Consider the following 8,286-nt stretch of genomic DNA (forward strand, 5'->3'; position numbering starts at 1 on the left):
ACATGAGAAGTCACTCATAGGCCTAAACCTTCAATACAGAATTTAGCATTACACTACATAGCAGTGGACCAAACCTAAACAATAAATTGCCATCCTGTGCTTCAAAAGTCTGGAATAGGGTGAAGTCAGGGTATTAGCAGGTCAGAATTCTTTCTGGGATTCTAGTAAAGACCCATCCCCTGGACTTCGGCCACTTTTCGAAGCTTCTGGGATTTTTTATGTCCTTCTTTAGAAGTAGCAGTCACTTCACTCCACCCTTCAGTCTTGACTTCTTGACAACTTCTTTGTCTCTCATATACTTTGTTCCCCTTATCAGTATTCCTTTCATTACATCAGCCCTCCGAAAACAATGTACATTATCTCTCTACCTTAATTTATAGCCAGATCAAAACTGTAAATTCCCCTTGATATGGACATTCAAATCTCTTGCATTCAGATATGCAACCTTGAAAAGTTTATAAACAGGAACTAATTAAATTAAAGAAGAAAATGCTTTTTTCCCTCATATGGTAGTAGAAATGATTCAGCACAGTCATTTTGATTTAAAAAATTGACTGGAATCAATATCATGATGATGCTCTTTAAAAAAAATTGCTTTTAAGATGTCTTCAGAAACACAAAACTAAACCAAACCAATCAAGTCTCATCTCAGGAATGAAACATTTTCTTTTAGAAAGTGTCTTATGCACAAAAAGGACTGGTTAATCCAGTAAAATTGTGTCATAGTATTCTGCTACATAACATAAAATTAAAGCATCAAGGACAGACAATAAAACTACCAATAAAACACAATGCCTTTTGTGGGAAGTCAGTAATGGAGAATGGGGTGGTGTGGGTGTTAACATCCTCTGGCAAGCTCAGATGTTGCTTCAGGTTAAAAACTTTTTTTTTCACCTGAAACATCTGAAATTTTTTGAAAAGTTGTTATAGCTTTAAGAGATAAGATCTGACAATTCAATCAGTGTATAAATACTGAATAAACAAGGCTGATATAGGCCAATATGTTGAAGAGGAAGTAGTGGCACAGGAAGCAGCAATTGACTGAGTTGTTGATCTATTACCATAATATTTCACAATACATGGGTAAATGCACACATTCTAGAGGAAGCATGATGTGCTCTGAGTATATCCACATTCACCAGTTTCAGTGGCTCAGGCACCTTGGCAGTGGTACTCATAGCTCCGGTAAACATAGCTCAAAGTATGTGAAATTGATGAGCATGAGTTTTTAATGAGTGATGTCTTTGATCATCTCACCATTCTGCCAAAAGTAATGTAATAGAGAACAAATCTGTTGTAATCTTTAATAACTCAGTCTGAGAAGTTCTAATATGAACTGAAAGGAAACTGGAAAGATATATGACTACAGACTCAAGCCAACAGTCTCCACAAGGAGAAGTTGGAGTGGCCTCCATTTTTTCCCATTTATGGAAAAAAACTCCTCTATTAATTGGGAAAAGACAGAAAGTCAACTGTTCTTGCAGAACACATTATAGCACCCAAGGTAGCAGAGAATCTAAAAAGTTTATATTTTATACATTTTCTTAAGAAAATCAGAAGAGAAAGCTGTGGACATTGAAGTAAGGCAAGATGCAGATGTGTGCTTTTCCCAGCAGAATCAGGTGCATACATACTCTATTATCCCAGCTCTTTTCCAAGACTCTTCACTGGGATGTTTCTAATTATGTGTGTGTCTCATACAGTAGCACAACTTATTATCACAAGCAAACTAATAAATAAATAAATTCCTAGAAAGAATAGTTGTGCCAAATGCAACATCATCTATAGGCTGCCATTCCCATATAAACATGATTCCAAAAAACAGAAACTCACACAGACATTCAATCTATAGTTCCCCTTCCTCACTTTCTCACTTTCCCTTCACTAATTTATTCAAGACTCTGATAATGTACTAGCCTTTGTAAACCAGTCTCTCCTATACCCCAACTAAAGCTGTGTTACATGAAAAAAAAAAAAAGTACAGTTTATGATGGTTTTGTGTTAGGTGACTGCTGGCTTTGTTTTATTCATTTTTTTAAGCTGTGGCAGTTTACTGATCATAACTTTAAAATAACTTTGTGAAGAGTGAAGAAAACAGAGGTAGGGGAAATGGAAGAAATATTGTTATGACATTAGTTATAACTCTGGTCATAAAAAGAAACCAGATGAGGAACCCATCTCCCCTTTGCTCCAAGCGTCCAGACTTACGGAGAATAATACATCATTTTTATCAAAATGCAAATAACCAAACAGTGACAAATGACCTGTTTTATTTGTGCATCTAAGGGAACACATCTCAGAAATGGCTTCTGGTGCACATCCATATGAATGAATTTTATTTAATAATCTACACAATTTTCTCCAACGTGGCTTAATTATGCATCCAACAGTTCTCAGCCAGTATATCCGATAACAAAATATTGTTTTAAGGATCCACTGAGTTGTTTCTGACTTCTTATGAAAATTATTATTTTAAAAAATCTCCTTAAAGGCTAGGATGCAGTAAAGCTTAATTCTAAAATTGTCCTGGTCACATATCTTATATGTGTCACTATTATTAGATTTATATTTTTCAGTTTCCTCTCCAGGAAATTATCCTGGAATAAAAACTATGATTTGCCTTTGGGCTTGCCAATATATTTCCTCAGCTTGGTAACTGAAACAGGATATGGAAAGCTTAGACCATGTTTAAAGAAAGTCACAAAAATAATAAAAGAAACTAAAAACAAAGTCCACTAAAGAAGCAAAAAAGAAAAAAAAAAGGCAAAAGCAGAGAAATAACTATAAAAGGAGCTTTAAGGCGAAATAGATGCTTCAGCCCTAAAATAAGTTTCATTGTTCTTCCTTTTCCAAGTGGGTAGAAGACAGGAAATGGAATACTTTTTCTTTTCTTTTCTTTTTTTTTTTTTTTTTTTTTTTTTTTTGTCTTTAGGGACACTTTTATTTGGAAAACTACAACACTCTTAAGTCAAGTTTTACACATTTAACATTTGCTTTTGTGAAAGCAATTCATATATCAAAATTAATCATGTTTTACTTTTTCCTAACAAGAACACAAAAATGAAAGCGAACTTAAAACAGAAAATTTAAAAAGGTAACACAACTTTTCTCTTAGTAGTCCCTGGGGTAGTTATAACAGAAGACTTTCCATCTTTTGTTTCTCTGCCTGAAGACTTTGATCCAAAGTCTTCTTTGTTCCTAGTATCTGCTTCTGCCTCCCCCTCTATCAGATTGGCTCTCTCCCCAGTCACCCTCTTGGTGCTCCTCTGCTTGAACTACTGTGGAATCACGTGGAGGAGGGCACCCCCTTTCCATAGAAGGAGGACGTCCTTGTTCTTGTCTGCGAATGCGATCGCCGTCACTGGAGTAGAGATCACTTCTGCTGCATGAGTAACTGTCTCGACTTTCACCATAGCCATCATAGCCATCATGTGAGCTGCTGTAATCATCATAGCGACTGCTTCCTCCATAAGATGGGGGTGGCCCTCATGTAAGGGGTGCACTGTGTGAGTATCCGTAACTCCCGTAGGAATTTCTGTAGGAGTCTCCACTGGGATGATCTGAATAGTCACGATCCCGACCATATCCAACTCTATCACCATAGCCTCTTGATGGGTAGTCATCACGGGAACTGGAGTGACTGTAATTATGGTAAATGTAATCTCTTGGTGGCAGTTCATAATCTCTGGTGTCACTAGAGCTTGGGTACTCTCTGCTTGAGTAGCTGTCCTTTGTAGAATCTCCATCATCTTTAGGGGACAAGTAAAAATCTCTACGTGATGGTGAGGTTGCCCTTCTTGGTGGGCCTCAGTAGCTATCTCTTCTACCGGACACTGAAGTTCATCTGCCCATTCCACTGCTGCTTTGAACTGGTCCTGAAGGTGTTGATCTTTTAGGAGGGGAAACCCCACTTTATGGTGGTCCCTTGGAAGAGCTCATGTTAAAGTTCATGGAGTAACCACTGTCATTCACGTATCCTCTGTGTGCGAAGGGGGTCTCCTACTTCCTCCACTTTCTTCTCGAAGACCTCTGGGAGAGTCTGTGCTTCTTGGAGGTGGAGGCGGTCCACTCCTGCTATTTTTAAAAGATGGTTTAGTAGCTTGCTCCACCTTGATGACTTTTCCATCCAAGGACTTTCCATTTATATCTCTAGTTGCATCTTTAGCATCTGCTGAGCTTTCGAAGGTAACAAAAACAACTCCTCTTGATTTGTTGGTTTCACGATCTTTCATCAACAGTTATCTCCACTATTCGTCCATACTTGCCAAACACTACTTCAAGGGCTTTCTCATTTGTTTCTGTATTAAGCCCAGCAATGAAGAGCTTTTCTGGGCTATCTGCTTCAACCACCTTTTCTTCCCGCTGATAAAGGCAGGAGGGACTGTGAAGGTCTCAAGCTCCTCCTAGAAGCTTGCTAAATGGGCTTCTAAGAAGCTCACCCGTGGCAGCTGCTGGGCCCATGAGGGTCCCCAACTAGGAAGTCACTTTTCCGTGCCAGTCACCACAAGCGTCTGCCTGGAATTAATTTCATAGCTGATACATAAGTATGGCGCTGTAGTGAGGTTGTCTAGAAACAGCATAGCATTGCTTCATCTCTTCCTTTCTCCTCAGTCAACTGATGTCTGTCATCACAACTGAAAAGGGTGCTGGATTTCAGCAGTGGTCATTTCCAAGTCGCAGACTCAAGACCCCCTCATTTAAGTGGATGACTAAAAGTATCTCCTAAACTCCACCCACACGAACGGTCTTTCCTCAGATTCTAGAATATCATCATCAGGAATTAGAAGAATGTTTATATTATTCTTATCAGAGAATTAGCAAACAAAATAATCAGCATGAGAATTTCTACAGATTAAGAGAAACACACATCACCATTTGAGTCCACTTACAGCAATATGAAAGCCAGCTCCTATCTATTTAAAAGAGCTGACTTTTAAATTTTGGAGAATTTTATGGGCCACTTGATATCACATAGAAGGCTCTAAATAGGCCACAGTGGGAGTGGTTACAAGGCAGAAGTCATCAAAGCAGACAAATTAAGGATGATATTCCACAAGGGTCTTGGCTAAATGTTATCAGCATCAGCACCATTGAAGGCATACATACACAGTAACATTAAATGTCTTTACTCCAGGGGTAAAGCTGCAAGTAGACAAGAACCAAAAGAGTACATATCAAATAGCAAGAGGGAAGTTTTCACCTGTATCCACATCTGTATCAAATGGCGCAGAGATGTGTCTTTTGGAGTATTTGTTCCTATTAGATGTGTGCTTATGTATGGTGCTGCTAGTTTTAAAAATGCATTTCAGCTAAAATACATATGTTTATATTATCTCCAAAATAGTTGCATGAATTATATCTTACATAAGTATCTTCTTTATAGATTTACAAGAGTTATCTATATATTCTCAGTGAGTCCTTATTCAGCTATATCACTATATACAAATTATCCTACTCAGTGGGTAGTTTTTAACTGTCTTGACAATGTTTTTTTTTGTAAAATGAAATGTTTAATTTTATGAAGTCTTTACAACCACTTAAATTCATAATCAACATATTTTATCCATCTTTCTCTGCTGGAAGTCATAAAGATATTCATATTTCTCAAGCATTTTTTCTTTCATTTTTCAAGTTCTACCTAGAGCTGTTTCTGAATATGGTATGAGGTAGGGACTAAATTTTCATTTCTGAGTATCTGGATGCTTCAGTTTCATTACAATAGCTATATTTTTTAGTTGAGAAAAATATCGTATTATCTATCAACATGTATAAATCAACCATGAGATTTTTCCAAATGAATATTATTCAGCAATGCAAAAACCTTCTATTACATGTAATAGGATGGATGACATCCATACATTGACCCACAGAAGCAAGATTCTGAAATGTACATATTGCTAACTATGTGCTGGGGCTTAGCAATATTATTTTCTGAAGGAGGAAATGATTAGAGTTTTGCCAGAAGGAAAACTTAATGGAGAAGAGATACTGAAGATTCAATAAGATTAGAATGGTGAGCATAATTAAATACCTTTACCCATAGGAAAAGGGTACCTCAAACATAGAGGAAAGACTTCAATATATAACCTTAGGGGTACCATTTGTACCAGATCAACAGAAAAAGCCACACCACATAGAACTGTGCACATATAAGCTGATATATCAGTCAACGTGGTTTTTATTTCTTTGGTTACTTTTTCATATATCCATGTGCTGCCTATATACTATGTAAAACTGATGTATATGACATATACATTAATAAAACTACTGTATATAATATAAATAAATTAGTACTTTAGTAAACAAATATATGAAGATTATTAAAACTGAATTTAGAAATGCTTCTATCTGGAAAAGAAAAAATTAAAATGAGAAGACTCAGACTGTAATAAGAATTTCAAAGGTATAAAATGTTTGGTTGATGTAAAAAATATGTATCCTTTAAAAGAGAAATCCATGGCCCAAGCTTATAAAACTTTAAAATAAAAAAATATTGGGTAATAGTTGTATGATTGTTTATAAAGTTAATTTCTTTGCTGTGTATTTTAAACATCTTTTTAAGACCACAGAAATTTTAATTTAGATCATTGACCTGTGATACCAACTTCAATGTTCCTGTGTGAACTGGAACTCATAGTTTACTTTCTCTGTCCTCAAACACTGCTGTAAAATGCAGACGTGAATATCTCTGCTCCTCCACTTTACACAGATGGTAATTTGCTATAAGGGACAATAACTTTAAAGTGCATAAACTTCTGTGTAGAAATAAAACTCTTAAATCAAGAAATAGAACTTTCCTCCCTCCAGGGGGGAAAACCTCTATCATCTGTCAGAACAGGGAGAAAAATCAATAGAACACCATATAAGTTTAAAGTAATTCACTTTAGCTTTCCTTACTGTTCTTGTTGTTAAATGGACTGAAACAAACATTCTGCTTATTGATTTCTTTTAATTAACAAGAAGCATAAAATGCTACCCAGTAAGTAAAACTAAAAAAACAAATTTCCATTTTGGATTTTTTCTAGATAAAACAAACAGCAAAAAATAATAATAAAGATAAGACAAAAGGGAAATAAGATGGAGGTGACCATAAAAAGGGACGAGGAAGGACTCAGCAGCAGGACAGTCTGACAGAGAGGAACCATGCACAGCCCTGTTCCCAGACACAGCCACCGAAGCGCCTATAAAGTAACCACGGCTGTGAGAAACTAGCCTCCTCCCTCCATAATAGCAAATTCAAGAGACATTTTATTTCATGATCGTGCAGGATTGTTGTTGGCCTAGACAAAAGGGAAACTGGCCGATGTACATTGATTTCATGCAAAGCGATTCTCCTATTGCCTGGGTACTTCTGAGAGTTACCATCTGGTTTAAACCCCACACCAAAATCCTCATCCTCTTATAGCTGGACCTTCTCCACCCATCTAAAATCATCCCAGGCAAGCAGGTGCCAACTTATATGTAGGAAAGGCAGCAGGCTTAGTACCTCCTGGTTCTTGTGGGTTTTGGTGGGTTCTAAACATATCCCATACTGAAAATAGACCATAGTGATTTATTTTATATACAGAGAAGAATGTAGGGAGACTCATGATTGTCAATGATAGGAAACATGAGCCACAGAAAATCTTTAGGTTACTCATACTATCCCGCCTTCATTAACAACAAACATTACATGTGCTAATCACTGACCTAAACAAGTTCCCATTTTTCTTGATTAGCCTTGGTTTGACTTAGCAAAGACTAAATATATTTTGTAGCTTTGACCTCCAGTATCAACCTTATATCCCCCTATTACCAAATCTTCTTTGTAATTTAAATGGATTCTACTCTTCCTAATGGCTCAGCTTATATTTTTATTTATTAATCATATTACTTGTCTACATTTCAAATGCTATCTTCTTCCTGGTCTCTCCTCCACACACACCCAACTTATTCCCTTCCCCTTTGCCTCTAAAAAGGGTGTTCCTCCACCCACCAACCCACTCCCACCTTACCCCTCTTGAATTCCTTTTCTCTGGGAAATCAAGCCTCCACAGGACCAAGTGTCTCTCCTCCCACTGATGCCAGATGAGGCAGTCTTCTGCTACATATGTCATGGGAGTCATGGACTGGCCCATGTATACCCTTTTGTTGGTGGTTTAGGCCCTGGGAGCTCTAAGGAGTCCCAATTAATTGATACTATTGTTCTTCCTATAGGGTTTGAATCTCTTCAGCTCCTTCAGCCCTTCCCCTAGCTCTTCCACTGGGGTCCTCAAGCCCAGTCCGATGACTGGCTGTGAGTATCTG

At 37.3% G+C, this 8,286-nt stretch overlaps 1 pseudogene across 1 annotated transcript; it reads right to left on the reverse strand.

Annotated features, from left to right (window-relative positions):
* Positions 1–3,198: 3,198 nt before the first annotated feature.
* On the reverse strand, positions 3,199–7,395 carry LOC308433639 (RNA binding motif protein, X-linked-like-1; annotated as a pseudogene). Its single transcript has 2 exons — positions 7,363–7,395; positions 3,199–4,362 (listed from the first exon to the last, which is right to left on the reverse strand). The product of its transcript is annotated as an RNA binding motif protein, X-linked-like-1 (transcript).
* Positions 7,396–8,286: the final 891 nt, after the last annotated feature.

Source organism: Micromys minutus (assembly GCF_963924665.1).
Source record: "Micromys minutus genome assembly, chromosome: 20".
NCBI lineage: Eukaryota > Metazoa > Chordata > Mammalia > Rodentia > Muridae > Micromys > Micromys minutus.